Source organism: Myotis nattereri, assembly GCF_964212035.1.
Source record: "Myotis nattereri genome assembly, chromosome: 2".
NCBI lineage: Eukaryota > Metazoa > Chordata > Mammalia > Chiroptera > Vespertilionidae > Myotis > Myotis nattereri.
Window position 1 is genome coordinate 45509345 of NC_138076.1, and position 24636 is coordinate 45533980.

Here is a 24636-nt window from a genome sequence, read left to right on the forward strand (position 1 = left end):
AGCAGCTCTACCCAATCAATACATAGAAACAAACACGGAGGAGCAGCCAAAATGCAGAGACAAAGAAACATGTCAGAAATGGAAGAAAGCAAACTACTGGATATAGAGTTCAAAGCCATGGTTATAAGGTTATTCAAGAATCTTCTAGAAACCTCCCAAAAAAACGGAAAAGGACCAGTCAGAAATTAAGCATACACTGATTGAAATAAAGGATAATATACGGATTCAACAGTAGAGTAGAGGATTCTGAGAATCAAATCAATGATTTGAAATATGAGGAAGCATAAACACACCCAACCAGAAGAGCAAAAAGAAAAAAAGAATCCAAAAATAATAATCTCAACAATAAAGACCAGGAAAAGAAAAAGATACTTAAAAAATATTCACAAAAAATTCCCCAAATAAACCCCACACAGTTGAATAGTTACTCTTCTAAAGAAATGGCGAAAGACAATAATAAATTTGAATGCTTGTAAATATATGCTTTCACAGTATAGCTAAAAATAATTTTTCAGATTCTAGGAATCTCTGAACATTTCAAGCTCAAACTCAGGCTGGGATTTGAGAAATTGGGTTATAATAAAGACACCTTGGTTTGGTCTGAATAAACAAGATTTTTGAGAAGCGAAAGCATTTATTATAAGCTTTTAATGCCTCCCATTTAATCTCACATTTCTCTTACCAGCATTCACCATTTCTGTTTGTATAGTGCCTGACAGTTTATAAAGCACTTTCCTTGGCTTTACTGCACTTGATCCTTACAACTCTTAATTAGGTTGGCAGATATGATCTCCATCATTGTATAGATAAGATGCTGAAACAGAGGGAGATGGAGGGACTCACCAATAGTGGCCGGGCTATTACCTACAGAACCAGCACTAAAACACAGGCCCTATTTCTCACTACCCCAGTTTATTCGTGAGTTGCTTCTCCCATGGTAAATTTATGAGGCAACCTTTGCAAAGTAGCATAATTTAACCAATAATTAACCAAACAAATCACGTCCTTGTGAATTGGTCCAGGGCTACAGGAGATGTCATGGGGAGAGGTTTTTGAGGAAACATCTCCCCCTGTCAAGTTCTCTTCTCTCCGGCCACAGAGCCGTGTTACAGTGCCACTCCTGGTATATGAGTGAGTATTTTAGAGACACTGATGAATATCTTTATTGCCTTTAAAAATGTTGAAGGGAGGGACGTTATTAATATGAGGCAGAATATAAGGGAATACAATATAAATCCTTCCTTGAAAGCCACCTAAAAAATTAGCAGGGAAAAAAAAGGGGGGGGGTAGCTGGAAAGAAATAAGGAACACCTGCCCAAAATGTCCCCAAGTGGACACTGGGCTATTAATTATGGTAGAATCCCTGCCCAGAGATTGAGGCTTTCACCAGGCCTCTGGTCCCAGGTACTCACAAAGGAAGGGATAAAGAGCTGGTAGCAAGCCATCTCATACTGGCTCCATGGATGCTGTCCAGCCCTGAGCTCCATGAGCTGCCCATCCCCGCTCTGCAGACTCCTCTTCAGAGGAGTCTTAACACGGAAGTATTTCTGTGGCCACAGAGCACTTCAAGGAGATTCTCATCCTGTGACAGCCCCTCCCATAATCAATCCCCAAATTGTGCGTGCGCGTGCACACACACACAATTGTTTTCTAAGCTCAAGTCTAAAGTGTAAAGGTCATCAATAAAATTGCTGGTGAAAAGGCCAAAGCTTCAGGCATTTTGTAAGTTGTATGTTCCTGACAAACCTCGGGGTAAAAAGGTCTCTTACATCAAATGTAAAAAGAACCCTAGTTAGCGCGTTTGACTTGTTCACAACCCAAAATGAGGAAGCTTAAGCACAGAGTTCATTCAGTCTGAAGCCAGGGAGAACCTTGACAATATACTTCCTCATCTTTCCTCAGCTGGGGCTCCAGGGCCATCCTTAGTTCTTGCTTGGCTAAAAGGTAAATGTTTTCATCTTGGTCATTACAAATAAACCGAAGTACTTAAACATTTTCCTAGCTGTTGCAGGATGGATTGTATCCCCTAGCCTCCTACCCCCAACCCCCACGCCCCCCCAAAAAGCTCATATGATGAAGCTCTAACCCCTAGTACCTCAGAATGTGACTACATTTGGAGATAGGACCTTTAAAGAAGTGATTAAGTTAAAATGAGGCCAGTAGGGAGGGACCTGATCCAATGACTGGACACACAAAGACACCAGGGATGCATGGCACACAAAAAGACAAAACACAAGACGATGTGCGTGAGAACACAGCGAGAAGGTGGGCATCTACAAAGTCAAGGAGAGAGGCCTTCGAACAGCGGTTCTCAAGTTGTGGGTCGCCACCCCTTTGGGGGTCTAATGACCCTTTCACAGGGGTCGCTTAAGACCATCGGAAAACACATATATAATTACATATTGTTTTTGTGATTAATCACTATGCTTTAATTATGTTCGATTTGTAACAATGAAACTACATCCTGCATATCAGATATTTACATGACGATTCATAACAGTAGCAAAATTACAGTTATGAAGTAGCAACGAAAATGATTTTATGGTTGGAGGTCACCACAACATGAGGAACTGTATTAAAGGTTCGTGGCATTGGAAGGTTGGAACCACTGCCTCGGAAGAAACCGAACCTGCCCACACCTTGATCTTAGACTTCAAGCCTCCGGATCTGTAAGAAAATATTTCTGTTGCTTACACAACCCAGTCCATGGTTTTGTTATGGCAGTGCTAGCTAACTAATATAATACACTAACTGACTCCTGTGCTTCATTTATATCATGTTTGAGGTCTGTTGATTTCTCCTTTGCTACCTAGTCAGTGTTCTAAAGAATGAAGCTCTTCTCATTTTTATGCCTCATAAAACTGAGCAATGTTTAAAACAAAAGGATCCTTTTATACATGTTGCATATACTAGGATCAATGACAAAAGAAACATTTCATATACCCAATTAAGGTCTTAAATGAAACAGTTTTAGAAAAATAACCATTAAGAACTTGAAAACAGTCTTCCACCTGAAGAGATGAAAAGAGTTTCAACGTAATACTGCATCTGTTTGCAACATGTCAGAGTTGGCAGACAGGTTAGTCTATAATCAGAAGAGGTTTTCAGTTCTGAAACAGGACTTGTAATATTCCTCAGTATTTTGCCTGATTAAGTGCTTAAATTCACAAGGCCTGAACAATCAAAATTTTTGAATATGTGAGCTCCCGATTAACTCCCCAGGTATCTAACCCAAACCCTCACTAATTCCCTTAGTCATTATACAGCCTGAGATAAGACTCTACATTGTGATACAATAATATGTTAAAGTACTCTGTAAACACGGAAAATTGTCATATCAAAATTAGAATTAGTTGCCTTACAAATATTCATTTCCATTAACATTTATTCAGGAAATTTCAAAAACAGTAAGTATCTATGTATTTATTTAAGAGACATTTTATACAATAAATTCACATTTATAGAATAAAGCCACAGACCACATGTAAGCAAAAATTTGCCAATGAACTAAGTTGAAATATCCGAGGTCAGGTTCTATGTATTTATAGTTTTCAAATGAAAATAGTTTTCTTCTAGGGATTTGTTTGTACTATTTTATTTCGGGCTCCTAACAAAATGCCTAGTACATGGTAAGATTCAATGTGTATAGCTGAATATATGAATGAATATATTCATACTATAAGTATTTTAGAATAAAATCTCCATGTGGCATAGAACCATGTCCCTCTTTAGAATTCAATCATCAGAGCACAGACTTCTATATTTTGATACTAGAAGTATTATTTTTATACTTATATTAACAGGGCACATAAGAAAATAATTTTTATCATTTCCAGAATGAATATACCACATTCCCCCAAATCATAACACATTACTCATTTGTTTTTGTGGCACTGCTCATCAACATGAATTCCTTAAAAAAATGGCATAGTTCATGTTTAGTAGATACTGGTTAGATGAATGAATAAATGCCTACGTGAATAATTTTACCAACTACCTCAAATTTTCAAAGTTCTTAAACAGAAGCTGTGTGAGGACTTCACTCATTCCCCTTGAAAAAAAGAGGAAATCGGTCTTGATCTTAAAGGAAATATTATGAGTAGAAATCTAAAGTACATATAAAACTTTGTGACAAATAGTGAAATCCTGACATTTAAAATACTTTTTTAACTTTTAGGCAAATGAATTCTATCAGCTTAGCAGCAAGGGATTCTAAGAGTCTGTTGTTAGATATGAAATATTACTCATGGGTTATATATTTAACTTTTCTTAATATCACTCTAAACGTGCAATTCTGTTTACCTAGATACGATTCAGACCATATTTTTGTAAAAATAAATTGGCCTAAATTTCAGAGAGAACTAAATGTTTTTTCCTAGCCACAAAGAGACAATTTGCCTTCCTAGGGTACAGTTCATTCACATTGGCTTTACAAGTTGTATTTCAGGTCATAGCTTTGTGGGTAGAGCATTTTGCCAGTTCCTTAAGCACTGCCTATCTTTCCTCTGTCCTTACATTTTAATGGGAATAAAACCTACCACCTATCTTTTTCTGGATAATCAGGTCACAGCTTTCCAAACTCTAATACAAAGAAGCATAATTCTGTTTCTGCAGCTTATTAACACAAATGTTCCTAAACTGCTGGTACCTAACATGGAAATAAAGTTGGATAAGTGTATGGATATGCATAGGCATTGAAGATCTAGATTCTGCGGTCCACTGTCTATTCAGGAATTCTCAGCTGTTGTCAGTGATAAAATAGATGAATATTTATAACCTCATTTACAGAATCATTCACAGACATTATATCCAAACAAGACCAGAATAAATTGTTGGAGCTCCACTGTGATAACTTACATTAATTATTTAAGAATCTTCACAACCTGGGTTGTTGAATTTCACCAACCCATGTTTTGAAAAACTTATAAACACTATGATCCCATTATAATCACAACATTCAAACATTTTCATACATATATATACACATATATGTATATATAGAGACAATGAATCACCTCATTCTTCAATTACCTCTTAAAATTCACTGCTTAAAATCATTCACATTCTCTGTTTTATAAATTATTTCTCAAATTGTTGGAATTTTTTAAAAGGGAATTTCAAAGGTAATATAAATTCATATATTATGGATAAATGCCCACCCAGTTTTAATATTCTTTATCTTATTCATTTGATAAATGTATCACTTAAAGACAACTACATGTTCTCAAAGCTGAATTATTAAAATTACAGACTAACTATAATTATTGTATCACTCTAGTCACACTTTCAAATTCAAAACTAAGATGGTCCAAAGTGGCCTGGTTTACATTATCCAGTTTACCTCATTACCATCTGAAGAGTTGAGTTACTATTAATTTCTTTAATATAACTAAAAAAAATAATCCTATCTTGATAATCAATAAGTTACTGTAATCCTGTCAGTACAAAATAAATTTGATTTCAGAATTTATAAAACTTAAGAAGGAATGTCTTTTAATTAGTCATATTAAACACAAGTAACTAAAAGATTCAATTATTGGTCTTCTTTGGTAGTTGGGAAGTCCTGGTTCTTTAATGAGAAAAGCACCACTACTAAATTTTAACAGTTAAAGAAAATTAGTTATTTGCCCACCAGTATTACTAGTCCCAATCCTATATAATATGCTAATTATATGCTGAGGCAGCTCAACTGCTCACTACGACAAGCACTGACCACCAGGGGACAGTCAGTCAACCGGTTGACCAGTCACTATGACATGCACTGACCACCAGGGGGCAGACCCTCTGACCTATAAGTTAGCTTGCTGCTGGGGTCTGGCTGAGCAAGATGGGACGGACATGCCCTGGAGTCCTCCTCGGGGCTGATCAGGGCCAGTTGGCCAACCTCCCATGTCCCTCCCTGGCCAGCCGGCCCTGATCAGCCCCAATCAGGACTGGGCAGGACGGGGCCTGACCTGCCCTGGAGCCCTCCCGTGCTCCCTCCCCGGTCCCAATCATGCACTGATGGGATCCTTCGGCCTGGCCTGTGCCCTGTCACAATCTGGGACCCTTTGGGGGATGTCAGAGAGCTGTTTTCGGCCTGATCCCACAAGCCACTCCCCTCAGAAGGATACCCGATGCAGGGCTCAGCAGGGCTCACAGCTGGCAAGTGCTGCTGTAGCAGTGCAAGCCTCTCCTGATCGGGATTGATTGGGCTCGAGCCTGTGGCAGGTGTAGCAGGGCCAGGATGCGCGGGAGCAGCAGGTAGGAGCTCTGCAGGTGGCACTGGACTGCGGGTTTTGGCCCAATCCTCACAGGCCATCCCGAGGGACCCCGCCCATGCATGAATTCATGCACAGGGGCCTCTAGTTGAACAATAATATATCACTCAGAATAGTTACAAGGCAGGGATATTTCATTCATATTTCTTTCCAAAGGATATGATAGCCTATGCAAAATTAACTTTTATATCTAATAATACTATTCTCAGATTCACTCAAGCTCAAGGAAAAAATGACTAAAGTAAACATTTAAATAACTCATTCGATCTTCCTTAAAAACTCTAACCATGGTCATATTGCTCACTTACAGTGGCCTATTTCCAATCATATGTTTTACTTTCAGATCTGTGTGTAAGTTACATACACCACAGCTGGGGAGACCGCGAACTTCCTGGGCCTGCCCGAGCAGCCACCTCCGAGATGCTGCTGCTGGTCCAGAGGCACCCAGCACGGTGCCACAGGCCACCCAGGACCTTGTCCAAGCCCACCTGCTTTTGGAGGAAACAGCGAGTCTTCTCAGAGGTCAGTCTGTTCAACAAGCGGGATCCCAAGGCCTTCTCTTTGTTCAGCAAAGAGAGCTTGCAGTGACCTCCCCAAAGGACAGCTCCATCTCCATTCTGGGTTCTGATGCTGCCACCACCTGTGACATTGGGGTGCTGAGGCACACAGGTAATGGGGCTCCCTGCTTGACACACTGTGATGGAACCGACCCCAAAGCTGAGGCCCCCTTGATCATGAACTCCATAAAATCCTTTCTGACCACGCTCAGTGTGGAAGGCTGGAAGTGCACCTGGACGGCGGCTTCAGTGAGGATGGACAGTTGTCACAAAAACTTACTCATCAACTTCTTAGTGAATTGGACAGACAAGATGATGACATTCACTTAGTGACATTATGTGTGACAGAATTAAATGACCGGGAAGAAAATAAAAACCACTTTCCAATAATTTATGGAATTGCTGTCAACATGAAAACTGCAGAGATTTGTAGAGCCTCCTTCCAAGATCGGGTCTGCAGGAGGAGCTGCGAGCTGCACCAGCTTTAACAGGAGGACCAAGGATTCACGTTTATACTGCAAAGACAGGACAACTACAACCATATATAGGACTGTATTCCTCGATGCCATTTCCACATATGGATTTTGGGTTGCAGCAAGATAAGCAAATACATTCCCACTTCACCTCTGGCTGAGTCTCCCCCTTCCCAGCCACCCCCACCGCCCACCCCAACACCACCACTTTACTGAACATATTAGATCCACCTTAATGTATTTTTAAAAAACTATCTCTAACAAACACACTATTTCCTGCACATAAAGCTCTACTCTGCAACAAAAAAAGAAGAAGATAGCTTATGGAAAAATATCTCTTTTCCAGGAAGCTGAAAATGGGAATTACAAAAGAAAGCAACCTTAAAAAAAAGTGTTTACATACACTCTGAAGCTATATTTGATGTACATCAAGCCTCCATTTTTTCAACTGTTTTAGGAATTATCTAGATTATCAGTTTTATATCAAAGATTTCTGAATGCTTTTACCTTAAGCCCTAGCTGTTTCAGGAAGAGAAAGTTATTAGGTGGTGTTTTCCAGATCATACTTGTAGGAGATGTCAATCAAGACAGGGAGACAAACAGATTTTTGATCACTAAATCAATTTTAAGTAACTTAATTGATTTAAAAATTGAGTGGAACCAAAGATAATGTAGAGAGATTCAAGGTCAACACTTGAGTATAACTTTTTTCTCCTAGCTCTAACGTGTCCTGTGGAGACACTTCTGTTCAAATAACACTCCAGGGACTACCTAGGGAAGGAGGGAATATTATCAGAACAAGTGGATGATGGAGAAGCAATCAAGCTTGCAAAACAAACTCTCCCTTTTTTGTTGAATGAATTTGCTTTCTGTTTGTTTTTTGCCCAAAGGAAAAACAGTAGAGGCCTCTGGCTGTCCAGATGTGCCATTAACTACGAGTGCAAGTCTATTAAATCCTGCTGGGAATTGGCAGCAAGCTCTTTTGACCTGAGATCTAAATGCAGATCTACATCAGCTTTAATCTCCATTTGTTACTTTAATCTCCATTTATCTGTCTTCTCTATACTGTTTCTCATTTGGTCTCAAATTCTGGAAGCAAAGGAAAAGGAGTGTTAGTGTTGACTCTCTAAAATCACCCAAAATATATAATATATAAGACACGGGAGGGTGGGGGAGATATATACTGGGATTTTACTCCCTTTTGAGGGAAATAAACACAAAAATAAAGTTTAGAAGATAACAAATATAAAAATATATGGAGCTGGCAAAGGCAGAAAGGTTCTAGATAAGAGATTCTGAAAGGACTTCAGTGGGAAGTTTAAGTAGAACGTGAAGGTGTTTTGCATTTAAAAAGCAATTTACAGAGAAGAGGGAGGGGAAAACATTCCAGGTCTACAGAAATAAGATGATTTTTAATTCTCTGTTAAGTGGGGAAAAGAAATAATTACATCGCTTTACAATGCATACTATCTAATCTCCAGATGTAAAGGTGATCTACATATCTATAAAGATACACATATACCATTATGCATACATATATTCACTTGTGTAAACCCTCAGGAAAAGCTCTGGTGGGAAACATTAAGTGAGTAGAAGAAGCATGAGATCATGGGTGGCTGTGGGGTCTTTTAACATTTACTCATACCTCTGGTGTTAGAATATGTACAACACACAGTGGGCATGTGTTCAGTACTAGTTATTTAATGAGGAAAAAGGAGAGAAAAGGAAGAAGCAGAAGGAAATCAGGGAAGGGAAATTGCAATGAGAAACCTATGACAATAGAATTACACAAGCCTTAATTTACTTCTTTATTCAGATGCTACTGTAGGACTGTAAAATGTCAATGGGACATTTTTATGACAATCAATATTCATTATATTGATAAATACAAAAGCAGAAATCAATACTCAAATTTTCAACTGATAGAATGAGAAATAAATGTCATGCTCTTTTCTAAAATTACAGGCTTTATGCGTCTGTCTTAATAAATCAAAAGTTAATTTTATTGTCTTTTCACCAATAGAACCCTGGTTAAATCAATACTGCACTAGATTATATCCTAATCTGTGACATTCCTCCAATTATTTTCATCAAGCACACAATCACTCAGAAAAGAATATTGCTAACAAAAAGCAGCTTCTCCATGGGATAGAATATGTAATTCCAAACCTACCTACAACCCACTCCTTGTCTCTTTTAGTGATTAAAAAAAAAATGAACTTATCCCATACATTTTGCAGATTTAATAATCTGTCTCAACTAAATCAGATTATGACTGTTACAAGTGCTCCCCAAAAGGACATTAGAAGGAGGAAGGAAAGAGGCTCCAACCTTGACAGAGAGTTCAAGGCAGGCTTCCTGGGGACATGAAGCTTGAGGTCACCTGTGAAGGATGCACCAGAGGCCATTTGTTGAAGGGCGGGCACGCAGAGATGAGAGCAGGTGGGTCTGACTTCAGGGAACCTGACTTCTGGTCAGTGCGCTGGGAGTGGAGAGGACTACACAATGAGGGGATTGCAATTCATGTTAAGCAATTCCATCTTCTTTGTACATGCAGGAGAAGATATTGCAGTGCTTGAACCAGAGAAGTATCATTTTGAAAAGACTTTTCTGGCTTCAATTAGCCAATCCCACCCCTGCAACTTCTTGGATGCAGGTAGCTTCCACATAAGACTGACTTTGCTGAAGCAAATGGCATGGGCACAAAGATAACCAAAATGCTTAGAGGGATGCTCCACTACTCTCAGTCACTCAGAATTGGTCTTTATGTAGCCAGAAATGCTGTATCCACCACCTCATTCCCACCACACTCCTGGCATGGGCAGAAACCATCCTGGCCTGTTCATTTTTATATACCCAGGCACCTCAAGTATTGTCTGGCATATTGTAGGTTTCCTCATTGCCTGAAGACCCTAATATTCAGATTTTCATATTCTAAATGAAGCTTATCTAAGATTGGTCTCTACTACTTTTGTCCATAGGAACTGGGCAGAGATTTTAATAGATATGAACCTGCAACTGTATGGGCAGAACAAGTCATGAGCAAATGGCATTAGAGACTACCTTCTATTAACTACAAAATGACTTTCCAAGGGATTTTCAGTGTATGTTCAACAACATAGGAATGAATTATTCAAATAATCCTCTCTTGATGCTTTTGTCTATACGAATGTATATAGCCCACTCTAAAACACCTTTTATGATGCATAAAATGCTAAAATAGAGCCCTGAAATATTATGCAAATATAGATCATTTATTTTTAGGTCAAAATGAATACAATCTAAGTTAAGGGGCTAGTTACTAAGGTTACAAAGAATGAGTGAATAAATAAAACAGTGATATTTCAGTCAGTCTTATCAAGAACAAAACAAAACAAAATAAAAATAAAAATAAAACACCATGCTTAACACCATGTATTTCTACCCTGAGAGCTATAACAACACATTTTCCCCCAAGAGCCACATGTCTACTAATCTAAGTATATTTATTCTTTTTTTCTTTTTCATCTGTTATGTAAAAACCCTGTCCCTCAATGTACACATATGTAAAAACCCCTGTCCCTACAAGCTGATAAAAATTTAGGTGTACAATCGAATAAGCTGTTAATTTGGCCACATCATCTCTGCCTTTAAAAAAAAAAAAAAAAGCATAGGGTATAATATTATAATATGTGGCTTTTTCCAAATTCCAAAAACATTACAGAATGGTTTTGACCCTAAAATTCTGAAATTAGGCATTGGAAAAATTTTCAATAATCAAAAATAATATTTAATATTCAGGTAGTTCTTTACAATTAGATCATTTAGAAAAAAATATCAAAGGCAAGGGTATAGAAATTCAAGTTTTTAGCCTGAGAAACAAAAGAATAGCCATATCCTCATATGAATCTTCAAATATATAAAGAGGTTTTTCAAAAGAATCATCAAAATAAAATAGTAGAGGAATAAAACTGGCATGATTACTTTATGAAGAATCAAAGTCTATAGTAAAAACTCTGCTGAAAACTACAAATGAGTTATCTAAGAGATTAAGTAGAAATTGCAATGCTTTTAATTCCCACATTAGTCCAAGCTTAAATTCCCATTTAGAAGAAAATCACATTTCTTAAAAATTTTCATTCTTAAAATTGAAACAAAATAGTTTGTAACAAGTTTGAATTCATCAGGACCCTACGAAACATCTTGTTCACATTCTCAAAGATCTAACATGGACCCACCACATTTTCAATACTACAATATCGCTATTAAAAGAAACAAGTACAGCCCTAATTGGTTTGGCTCAGTGGATAGAGCATCAGCCTGTGGACAGGTTGAATTCCGGTCAAGGGAATGTACCTTGGCTGCGGGCACATCCCCAGTAGGTGGTGTGCAGGAGTTAGCTAATCCATGTTTCTCTCCCATCAATGTTTCTAACTCTCTATCCCTCTCCCTTCCTCACTGTAAAAAATCAATAAATTATATTTTTAAAAAAGAAACAAGTACAGATGGCCTTCATTATTAGTAAATTACCCTTTCTCCTGCTTAATTTGGGTTTTACAAATCATTTTCTTTATAGATCAGTAAGTCATAAACTAAAATAGGTATCACAGTCTATTTATAATCTTTTTCACATCCAAAAAACATAAGTCGTTCAGGTTATTTTTATGCAGGATTTCTAAGTCATCATTTCTTTATATCTCTTGAGTATTTCATGACCAAGAACAGAATAAATCATATTTTACTACTTATAGAATGGCAAGAGCCACAAGGCTTTATACAACTATTACTTCTGACTTTCATAAATGACATTTACCTGCACAGCCCTAACCCTGATATTTGATTTCCTTAAGTTCTGATCAAGTTATTAACATTACCTGTGTTTGACTGGATAACAGCCATTCTTCCATATTTTAATATAGAGGGGAAAATTAACAATACAGCCTCTCTATACTACTCATTTTGATGCCTTAATGCCCTCAGTTTCTATATTCAAAGTACTTAAAGCCAAAGCTATAACTGGACCAAGGCAATTCAAATACTAACTAATATGAAGCCTAATACCATTAATTTCCATTCTTCCTTCTTATAAGTGAGGATACTGCATCACAGGAACTCTCACCATCCTTCTAACTGTATGTTTATTTAATTCCATAGCAGCACCTTTGCCAGTTTTCTTGATATCTATGATCAAATATTAGGTCACCCTTTTGCCTGTTAGGGTTGTGAGCTACCACAGCAAATCTTGGTAAATCATGCTGTTCCGATGACTTCAATATATTATTTGCAAGATTCTTTTGGTATGAAAATATTCAAAAACAACCAAGAAATTAAACACAAATTAAAGGAAACTATAATGGTGCATATGTTCAGTATTTGGACTTATAAAAGTAAAATTAATCTATAAAGCATACAAAGGGGTTTTTTTTTTTTGTTTTTGGTGTTTTGTTTTGTTTTGGGGGGTGTTTTTTTGTTTGTTTTTTTTTCAGAATTGTATTCCTCAAAGCAAAAACAGATACAAGTAATGCACAAGATTGTTTTAAAACTGGTAAATCAACCTTAAAGTTCATGACAAAAATGCTTAGAGATAAGGTACACAAAACTATTGATAACATTTCTTTATCAAACTACATGTATTGACTTTGGATTATATCAACACATTACTACATTGTGGAAAAATAGATACCATCTGATGAGCATCACCCTTTTGCGTTTCAGTTGTTTCATTTCATTTCAGGAGTTGCCTTCTTTTTCTCTCCCCTCCAAAGGTTGCATTTTAAGGTTTTGATGAGAAAAGCACAACAGAACTAATTTCTACTTTTTCCTGCTTATTGGAAATCAGACACTGCAAACAAATATCTTTTTAATATTCTGAGGGTTTGGAAGGAGGATTGATTATACGTACACATAGACAGTGGTGGACTGGTGTTTAACAACCAACCTCATAGGAAATGAGGCCCTGATTTTTATTGTTTGCCAATTGCTGTGGTATAAGTACTTCCACCATAACTGACTTCAAGCTATTAATGTGAGGTCAATCTGCTCACAAAATGCCTGACAATTTCACAATTGACTCTGATGTCCCCGGGTGAGCTGGCTCCAGCACACCCATGTGTACATTTGAAACACATACATACACATACATCTACCCATATATACACAAATATGTTGCTACATATGACTCACACAAAAAGGGAACTTAAATATATTTCTTAACAAACTGACTTTTCAAAGTTTATGGTAGCTCTTTCTAAAGGTCAGAATTTCACTTTACATACATCTCCCATCTTCTTAACCACATATCTTATCATTGCTTCTGAGGTCCCTTCTGGAGTAACATCAACGGTTTTGAAATGCATCGGCTTTCAGCATATAATTAGCTATGGCCATATGTCTGGTGTCTAAAATGAAGCAGGCCAGATTTAAAATCTCAGGCAGCAGACACTTAAGAAATATCATGATCTGATACCATCATCCTTCATGAAGTTCTTACCTGAATGTGTGCTGGTAAATGGATACTGGTCTCATTGGGTAGAGACCCACATACAGTATCCTAATCTAAATACAAAAATAAAGCTTTTCAGTGTACCATGAACCCCACATATTTAATAGGCATATTTTCATTTACACAACTTTCTTCTGCAGAGAAAAGTTGCTGGAAGATATTTTCAAATACTGCATCCATCCATCTAATCCATCTGAAGTTGAATAGCCCATACCCTTGAACCCTTAAAGGGTCCCAGAAATTGAAGGATGAGCTAGCATCACGCAGGGGCAGGGGCAGGAATAGCTGCAGATGGAGCACAACTCCATCCATATGTACTCTGGTGTGAACAGCACCTTCTGGGGTTGAGCAGCATGGAGACTGGGTGCTCTCAGTGCTGCTGTGTTGAGAGCAAACTGGCACAACCAGCAGAGGGTAGTAGGGAGTGGGGAGTGGGGAGGGGCAATTAACGTGCTCCATGGCGATGCCTTTTCCCCAAGCCTTTCCACTTCCAGGAATTTCTTCTAGAGATAAACTCCCACTTATGTGAACAGGTGAACATGTAAGGACATTCACAATAATATAGTTTGTAATACCAAAACAGACACCTAGAGGTCCACAAATAGACCACTGGATAAATACAGTCTGGAAAATTCATAGTACAGTGCAACAAAATGCAACCTTTGGAGGGACAAGAAAAAGGAGGCAAGTCCTGAAAGGAAATGAAACAACTGAAGTACAAAACAAGTTTCAAGATAAGTGGAAAAAGTATCTGCATAACAATGTATACAGTATGGGACCATTTGAGTACACGGAATATTTATAAATCTCTGTGTATACATAAAAAAATCAATGAAAGGATCATAAATACCTATATGCATGGTTGCTTCTGAAGATGCCAATCCTTTTGTGTCATTTAAGTATTTTAGAGCACCAATGCGTAAATAAATTTTAAACATTAAAAACACCTAGAAGGGTCTGTCATGATATATGAATTAAGTTTTAAAGGATTTGGAGCCCTCATGACATTTTATTCACAAGAAGATTTAAATATAACCCAGCATGAAAGCATCTACATCTTCATGCATTTTTTTAAATTGCTCTCTCACACTCATTCTTCTTGTAGACCACTTCCTCCTTTCCTCTGCTGAGGTGGTGTCTGAAGCCAGTATCCACAAAGTCATTGTCACTACAACCCTCTGAGGTCTGGACCTGAGAAAAGTAAAGGTTATTTTTGTCTTGAGGAGAGATCTAGAAGTCAAGAAAAAATTGCGAGGAGTCATAATTGCAATATGGTGTATATTGTAACATACACTATGTTACAGCCTGACAGAATGTAGGTATCCTGACTCCAACATCATCACTCTGATTAATAGCTTCACATTAAAAAATATACAATATGCATAAGTACGTGATTGGTGTATTGGTGTGTGTGTGTGTGTGTATGTGTGTGTGTGTAAAGAGAGAAAGAGAAACAGGAGAGAATAAAAGTGAATTATGCCAGAAATATCCGTTACTTCATCTTTATTAATCTTCCTTTTTCCTTTCAATACTTGCCTATCCCCAATATTTTTCACTAAACCCCATGCTGACACCTAGAAATGAACAGATAGTCAGTTAAATCTATCAGGTAAGAAGCTTATCTATTTGCCCAACCCTGGGCAAAGTACATGTGAAACAAATGAAATCTTATAAACCTTGCCTTGGAGGAGTTTAAAATCTTCAAAAACTACATTTCTCAGAGAATTTTGCAGTGGTGGATTTACACTCAATTTCCCCAGGAACAGGGATGCTGTCTTTATTGTTTTTTTGCAAAAAAAAAAATCACAAAATTTATCTAGAAGTGGTACTTATATGAAGAATCTAGTAATGTTGGAAAAAGCAATATTCAATCTGCATCTAAACAGAACTGTTTCCAATCAATACTAAAGGAAAGATTACTAGTACTAAAAGCTGAACTCATCAAACCAAAGCAGATGCTATTATCAGTCTTAGAAATTCATTTCTAAAAATACTGTATGATCCAAATAGGTAGTAGTTAAGTCCATGGGCTTGTCGGCTTACCCATCTGCTTACCCACCTGTGTCCTCGGACAAGTTAATTGCACTCCCTCTAGCTCAGTTTCCCCATCTGTAAAATGTGAATGATAATATCCATGATGAAAAGATGGTGTAAGGATTACATGAGACCCTATAAGTAAAGGGTTTAAAATAGTATGTGGGACATGGAGAAAGCTCATGCAATGTTACATGTTATTATATAATATATACTCAGTGTTGTAGCCTGAAACCCATTTTTAACAATCCCACTACAATTTCCATGGTTTATCTTTATTTCATTTCATTAAAGGGTGACCTTCAGCTATCTGAAGAGGAAAGCATTCAACACTTTTTTTATAGCAAAAGAAAAGAGAGCAATCTACTCTACTCTTTCTAAAATACCAGAGGATTAAGACCATTCCATCCACTATAAAAAGTATGATTCTACAGTTTATTTTGTTCATTAGATCCCACATAAAAGTGAGATCATATGGTATTTCTCTTTCTCCAACTGGCTTATTTCATTTAGCATAATAATCTCCAGGTCCATCCATACTGTCACAAAAGATTCTCTTCTTTTTAACAGCTGTGTAGTACTCCATTGTGTAAATGTACCGCCATTTTTTTAACCACTCATCTACTGATGGGCACTTAAGTTATTTCTATATCTTGACTATCCTATACAACAAAAGCACAGTATGCAAATTGTCCCCTTTACCAGGAGGTCAACCAGGAGGTCAACCAGGGGGCGGAGCCAACCAGGGGAAGGGAGGGAGGCCTTGGCCGGCAGCCAGCAGCAGCTTGAGACCCTACCAGTGCACGAATTTCATACACTGGGCCTCTAGTTATAAATAATGCTGCAATGAACACAGGGGTGCATATATCCTTTTGAATTAGTGTTTTAGGTTTCTTAGAATATATTCCCAGAAATGAGACTGCTGGGTCAAAAGGCAGTCCTATTTTTAAATTTTTGAGGAACTCCTTACTATTTTCCAGTGGCTGCACCAGTTTGCACTTCTACCAACAGTGCACGTCCTTGCCAGTACTTAGTGCTTGTTGATTTATTTACGATAGCCATTCTGGCATGTGTGAGGTGATATCTCAATGTGGTTTTAATTTGCATCTCTGATGCTTAGTGACATTGAGCATTTTTTTATACATCTACTGGCCATCTATATGTCCTCTTTGGAGAAGTGTCTATTCAGGTCCTTTGCCCAGAAACAGAGGCATGGATACATGGGACAGACTGGCAAGTATCAGAGGGGAGGGTTGTTGGGAGACTAGATGAAAGAAGGTGAAGGAATTAAGCAAAAAATAACATATATACATAACACATAGACACAAACAACAGTGTGGTGATGGCCAGAGGGACAGGCTGGGCTAGGTGGAGGTGGGCAGAGGTGGGGGGATGGGGACAGAAAGAGACTCTGCTTGGGGCAGTGGGCACACGATGCAGTGTGCAGATGTTGTTCAGTTGTACTCTTGACACCTGTATGGTTATGTGAACCAATATTACCTCAACAAATTCAATTAAAAAAAAAGTCATGGTTCTATAATATTATGGCCTTTTTTAAGAACCAAAGGTACAGATAAAGGCAGGGATGTTCTCTTTCTCTCTCTCCCTCCTCTCTCTCTCCCTCCTCTCTCTCTCTCTCAAAATTAGGGTGGGTGAAATAATGTGTGATGTTTAGCTGGACCATTTCTAAATATAAATTTTACTCTCTGGATTAAATTTACATGGTAGAGAAATATCTCAACATCAGTCTCAGTAGGAAATAACTTACATGGCACCCTGTACCATATGCTCTCCTAGAGTGTAAACTCAGTGAGCGCCACATGCTCTGACCTCACTTGTTTTCAATAAAATTCTGTGGGAAAGAGAGTGACAACAGAACGGCTGGAAGTTAGCACATGCCCAGTAGTATATAAAATGCCTTTCAGAAAGAGAACATGCATGAGTTGGCCAACATCTACATAGATGTTACCATTTATTTTGCTTTCCAGAAATAAAATGAAAGCCCAGGTCATTGTCATCGTTTGGTACGTTCGTTACATGTATACTGAGTGCCTTGTGTGTGCCAGCCGCTAAGGGCTATGTGGGATAAATCAGACATGGCCCTGCCTTCTACGGGCTTATAGATTAATGGGAGACTAATCAAATATATCCGCTATTTGTACTTTACATTTGTAGTACAAGTTACATACCGATTACTGTTTCAACATGTTTGAATAAAATATTGGCAGTAAGAGAAAGGAAGAAGTAGTCCTTCTAAATGCATTCCTTCTTAGAAAAACAATTTCATTTCAAATCGCTGTCCATAGGAAATCATTAGTATCTGTCCCATTTTTTCCAAATGAAACAGATGAATTTCCTTCAGTGATTAGAAATCTGAATTCGCATGTCTATCGTGGCTGAAATGAGCACAGACCTTTAGCAAATAAGTACTAGTCCTTAACAAAACTCTCGTATTACTTACTGTGTTGAGAAAGACTTCACACACATACCCAAACCTACACCCACACCCACACCATGTTCCTCAGCTTCAAAAAATATATGCTATGTATCAGCCTTTTACCTTCCAAGTTAGAAAACTGGTCCACTGTCTGAGAAACAGCATCTGGAGACTTCCTATTCACTGCTTCTGGTGGAGTGTTATGGCTTTCACTCAGAGATCATGCATACGACTTAGGAAACAGCACCTTCAAAGCTACCACCGGTCGGTTGGGGAAAATCCAGTGTATCCTAAGAATCCGTATGTACCACACCTAAAGAAACACCCAAGTTCAGAGCTTCAACTCCATGTGGGGAGGAAAACTTTCAACCTTGTTTTTAGAAATATTAACTGGTACAGATCAACTTTCAGGAAAACAGAATCTGGGGTAACGACTGCTTTTGTATTCCAACTATTTCTGGAATTCTCCTATTTCATCAGCTATGGCACTCTGAAAAGACAGGTGTTTGTTTGCTAATACATCTGACTCGTGCGCTGCAGGGGAAGGCTGCCAGGCAGAGCCGCCAAAGGCCACCTCTGGCTGCACACCAGCTCCATAAAGAAGGCGCTCTTGTGCCACGCTTTTAAATACCTTCATTTTAGGACTAGACTTAGATTTTTTTCCTCTGAAACAGCGAAATCTCTGTTGAGCTACCAAAACATATTTTACAGCTTAGATTAGTGTGTTATGCCTTCCTACTATTTTTCTTTTTTTTTTTTTTTTGGCAGCTGTTACTTCTAAGAGAGAACATTTTACTTTACAAATGATAATGGCAGTTTTTATTTAAAGAATGGATTTTCTGCTTGTTGTCATCTGGGCACCCTCTATACTTTTTATAATTTCAAACCTGCCTAAAACATCTTCATAAGCAAACTGTGCAGCAGTGCAGCAGTTTAAGTGTTCGCAGTTCAAACATGAGGTAAAACAGAGAAACTAACTAAAAAATAAACCAAGGCAGATGACGGAGGGCACGCAAAAGCTAATGTGGTTTCACCTTTTCTCCAGCTGGAACCACTTATCGCGCCATCTCTGTAAGAAAGTGAGTGGAAGGAATTCACAGCACGAATTGGTCTTTTTAGCCACTGTTGGCAAAAAAAAATAAAAGTGAAATAAAAAATCCCCACTCCATTAGTGTCATCTTTATCAAAATATTTATATGTCTATTTACACATATCATACTCACTTTAATAGGGGATCTATGATGTATACGAATTTTTTAAATACACAGCACCATGGTATGCTAATGTTCTTAAAACAATATTTGTACACGAAATGGCAGAATTATCGCCATTTAAAACTACATTTCTTTAAGAAGAAATTGTCATGTGATAAATGGGTTTAAGTTCCTAACATGTCACCAGAAATCTTGTTAAAATATGGGGACTTAAAATAATTTAGGGTTTAATACAATTCCATAAGGACAGATGCACATTCTATTTGCTTGAACAAAGGTCAATGATGCAACTTTCAAAACCAGAGTTGCCCACTTTTTAGGGAGCTAATGGGGCATGATCTTCTATTTGTCAGAAGAATCTAATCTTCCCTATTTACTACAGAAATAGGGTTCATCCATTTATGTGAAAGAACAATTAAGACTATATCAGAAATTCATTATTCTAGTGGAGAAAAAGACACTTCATAATCCCTGATTCAGAGCCCTCACTTCTTCCCCTTCCCCTCCAATGCCTTACCTTTACCTGTCCTCCAACATTTACCTACTTTCCTCTAAGCTCCCAGTGCCTTTATCACTCCATTCATCACATTATATTGAAATTAACCATCTGTCTGTCCTCACTACTCTGTTGCAGAGAAACTGTGGGTGCTATTCTTTAACCAAGTAATTAAAAATAAATTTTGCTGACCTACACTGATGTCAGTTAAAAGAACCAAGGTAGGCAACAGCTTCAAATGGAATTCACAAAATTACAAGTGGGTCCTATAAAAATTCCACTGACACAATTTATGATTCAAAGCCTCCATCATACACAGATCCTGCAAAGGTGGTACAATTTGACTGCTTTATCCCTAGGCCTGACTTTGTAAACTAACTTTGCTCTCTATCAATGTATTTCCAAGGAAATGTTGCTGCAATTTAAAGTTCTCTTTACATTTAGCATCTCTAAACTTTTCAGGTATTTGAAAACTGCTGTCAGTGATATCTAAAATATGCCACATTTTGAAAAAGCATTTTGACAGACATACAGTTACATGTGGTAGGTACTTCATTGGGAGAAACATTATGATTAAAATAAAGTGAAAGCAACAAAACTCAAGTTGAGTTCCACACAACAAACTCTGGTGGTCTGTACTTTCCCAAATTGATTTCCACTGCCTTGAGCTACTGTAATTTATTAGCTGTAATCTTTCAAAGAAAATAGAAGGGTGTCCTTATATTACACCATTTAGTTTTCATCTTACTTAAAGTTGTCTGGAATGCTTCGCAAAAAGAGTAAAATCTCTTTTATTTCCAATGAAGGAGTAGTCAATTATTAAGCCCTTACTATGGACAAGCATAATGTTCTGAGGAGAACAAATATGTTTTAAAGTGCCCTCAGCGTTCCAAGAGGCAAATTTGGGAAACAAAAATTAAGGGACTCATGTTAAATGACTCAAGACAGTTTAAGAGCCCTGAGGAGGTGGAATTTGATTATTTACCAAATGAATAGACAAAGCTTAGCAAAGAAGGAGAAAATATGGACTAGGTAGCCTAGGACAAATTCATGAATGAAAATTCAAGCCAAATTGGATTTTACTTGGTGGGAAAAAGTGGGGAGGACAGACCAAGCATTGTCCTGAGTGTTAGCAAATAAAATGAGACACAGAAAGAAAAGTTTAGGCCCGAGCCAGGTGGCTCAGTGGATAGAGTATCATCTGGATACTCCAAGACTGTCGAATCTAGGTCAGGGCACATACAAGCATCAACCAATGAATGCACAAATAAGCGGAACAACAAATTGATCTCTCTCTCTCTCTCTGTGTCTCTACCCCTCCCTCCTTCCCTCTGTCTAAATCAATAAATAAAAATAAGAATTTTAAAAAGTAAAAGAAAGATTGGTGAAAAGGTTTTATCAGACAGAAAGTCTAAAAGAAGGGGCTTGGAAATAAGTTAGATAGTTTGAGTTCTTAAATGTCAAACCAAGGCTGAAATTTATTGTCAAGCCATTGATAGTTTAAGCTTGGACTTTAAGTAGCGGTTCTCAAAGTGTAGACTAGGGACCATTAGCATCAGCATCATCTGAGATCTACTAAATCAAAAACTCCCAAAGTGGGACCCACATCTGAACAAGTCTTCTGGGTGATTCTGATGTCTACTCAAGTGTGAGAATCACTGCTTTAAGCAAATTAAAATAACCAAAGCAATTTGTCAAATATATCACTCTGCTGGCAAGTATGTACAACAGAATCTAACCTGTGAGGGTGACATGAAAGAGAAATTTCAAAGCCGTTGCCAAGAAGACCAAAAAGAAGAGAAAGCAAATGTTTTTTTAAAAGATTTGCTATTTGACATTTAACAGCATTTCAAAGATCACCTTTTAATGTTCTATTACAGCTTCTCTCTTAGAAGCTTATCATAAAAGGAAATTAAAAATGACTAAATCTTAGAGTGGAGATTATAGCCTACTAGGCTTCTCTCCTCTTCTGAATAAGAAGTAGGAAGATTTCTCATCATGATACATGTTTCAGGAAGAAATTGGGGGAAAAAAAGAAATAACATTTGCTGGAGACTTCTATCAGACTATTCACATGCACTATAACATTTAATCCTCAAAAAAAAAAGAGAGAAAATTATCATGAGCCAGGCAATGTTATTGCTCTTTTATATAGATAAGAAAACCAGGATTCAAAGAGATAAGAAAACTTGAAAATAACCAATTAATAAGCACAAAACAAGGAATTAAATTATTTTGCTTCTATATAAAACCATCAGCCAAGAAGCTCAAAGATTCCCATTAACATAAAGAATTTGTATTATTCCCAGTTCACTTGATGTTTGAGAGATTCTTCAGAGGCTTTCATACTGCACATGTAACAGGGATGATATCTTACAAATACTTAACTGACTTCATTTTGTTCGCCCTTAATTCATTGTCTTCTCACAGGCTTCCACCCCCAAAGGCATGGGTGTCAGGTGTCACCTGACCTCTTTAGGAGACAAACATCTCCAGTCCTGACTGAAGGGCTTGAGGCCCAGCTACAAAGAGAAAAGGTAGCAAACCCATCCCTGCCCCAGGGGTCTGTGGGAAGAAGTGAGGTGAAGGGAAGGCCATGGTCCCCCCAGTTTCCCAGTTTCTCCTCTCTGAGCTTTACATCAATACAGAAAAGCCAACGAGAAGAGGGATGTGGGAATCTGTGAAGAGACTGCCCGATGGGCTACCTGGAAAAGATCTTACAGTCAACTTGGAGGTGCAGAGTGCTCAGAGTGAGGGCTGCCCCCACACTGGGGGGCACAGGTCTGGCTCTAGGGAGCCCTCCTAGGGAATAGCAGAAAGCAGCTTGCCATGGTCGCACCATAACAAGCGATCAAGGTTACAGGTGGGACAGGGGACAGGGGGAGGACAAGCCAGGGATTCAGGAGGCCTACGGGGCCAGAAAGACCAATGAGATGGTGAACACTCCAGGAAAGGGGCCCACCAGGTCCCTCCCAAGTTGCACAAGATCAGATCACAAAGCACACCAACCCCAGACATCAGCCAGGTGGGCCAGCAGGGCCCTGGAGATGGGAGAAACCCAAGGAAACTCACCCTTTCCCTTTTCCCAAGAAGAGTCCTCTTCCCCTGTCACTCCCCACCCCATCAAGAGATCGATTTGTGACCTGAATTTATTATTTAACAAACATGTGTATAACCTTTATTCTATGTCAGGCACTATTTTAAGAGCTTTGTACATGTTAACTCATTTAATACAATCACAATATGAGATGTAAAGGCTGTTCTTATCTCTGTGTGCAAATTTAAACAACAACAACAAAAGAAAACAAACAGAGGTGCAGGGAGGTGTAAAAAAGGCTAAGCAGTAGAGCCAAGAGTCAAGGACAGTCTGGCATACTCAGGACACCAAAGCCAAGGCCCCACGTGTGTCACTGTCACCTGCAAGAACTCAGCTGAATGTTAAATTCCATCACACTCTTCTACCCAAAACCAGGTAGGCTGTGTGAGTGAAGAAGAGAGGGAAGAGGAAGAAGAAAGCAGGAAAAGGAGGGAGCGGGAACTGCGAGCCTTTTCACATGGAAGTTGCAGTTTGTGCATATTTTCAGTATGGCCCTATACAAATGGTGGCAGTTCACACTTCTAAAGGTCCTTCCAAAAGCTTGTAAAAGAGGTGAGTTCCTGGAGGGAGGACTGATGACTCACCCGCAGGGCTGTTTTTCTCTTACCTCGTCTAGTTACTACTGGAAACTTGAAATATGAAGCAGTGGCTGGAACCGAAGTGAAATCAAAAGACACACTGTTTCTCTAATTTTGTTTAAAAAAAAAAAAAAAAAAAAAAGCAACCAATTCGACAAGTGGTGTTTGGTTATGTTTCACTTTTTCCCCCAAAAGTCCACAAGGCTGAAACACCAACCTTCTTCAACAGACAAAAGCTTAGTTTAAAGGCCCTTCGCTTCACGTGCTGGAAGAGCTTAGCTGCCTGTTGGGGAAACACGTCACACCCTGACCAACAGAAGGTCAAAACCTAACACTCAGAACAACGGGCAGGGGAACCAAAAGTAGACTGGATATGATTCTAGAAGTTGAATGTAGTGGTGTCAGAAAGACCCTGCAACATTTAGGATTAAAATGAATCCACTTAAAGTGTAAGGTGTTTTAGAGGCTTCCTGGGGTTCTATTAATTACTCTTCTCCCTGCTGAACTATTACAAAGTGGGGTCACTACTAATGGTGCCATAATCCCGGGTCCTGATGGGCTGTAACATGGCACACGCAGCCCAATCAAGTGACAGATTTATGGTACTGACAGTACTTCATATTTATCTGAGATTTGGTTCAGTTTTTCAAAACTCACATGCCACTGAATGGGTCCTAGGATGTGGTGTTAGTACAATGTCTGTAAAAAAAAAAAATGATTCTTTCAGGGAAGGGGAAAAAAAAGAACAGTGCTTTCAATGTTCAGTATCCTTTACATCTGCTGCTCAGCTGGAAACACTGTTAAAAGGCCATTAGAACCTTAAGGTAACAGACCTCGAATGCTATGAAAGCCATGGACCAATTTGCTGTTTGTGTGAGGAGTATCAGCCCCAGCCACTTCCTTTTCAAGGGCTGAAAACAGCTTCTGTCATGAGCCGTGAAAATCAATTCCGCAGTAACCAGGGTGAAATGTGGCTAAAGGTGGTGCACCTACCGGCTGGCGCTGCACA

The 24636-nt window shown here is 38.4% G+C and overlaps 1 protein-coding gene and 1 pseudogene across 3 annotated transcripts in view; one reads left to right on the plus strand and one right to left on the minus strand.

The window, feature by feature from the left end:
• The window catches only part of GPC6 (glypican 6), a 1123895-nt gene that overhangs the window by 1082459 nt on the left and 16800 nt on the right, over positions 1 to 24636 (minus strand). The gene's annotated exons all lie outside the window — the stretch shown is intronic.
• LOC308511599 (protein N-terminal asparagine amidohydrolase-like) lies at positions 6548 to 7610 on the plus strand (annotated as a pseudogene). The gene has a single exon. The product of its transcript is annotated as a protein N-terminal asparagine amidohydrolase-like (transcript).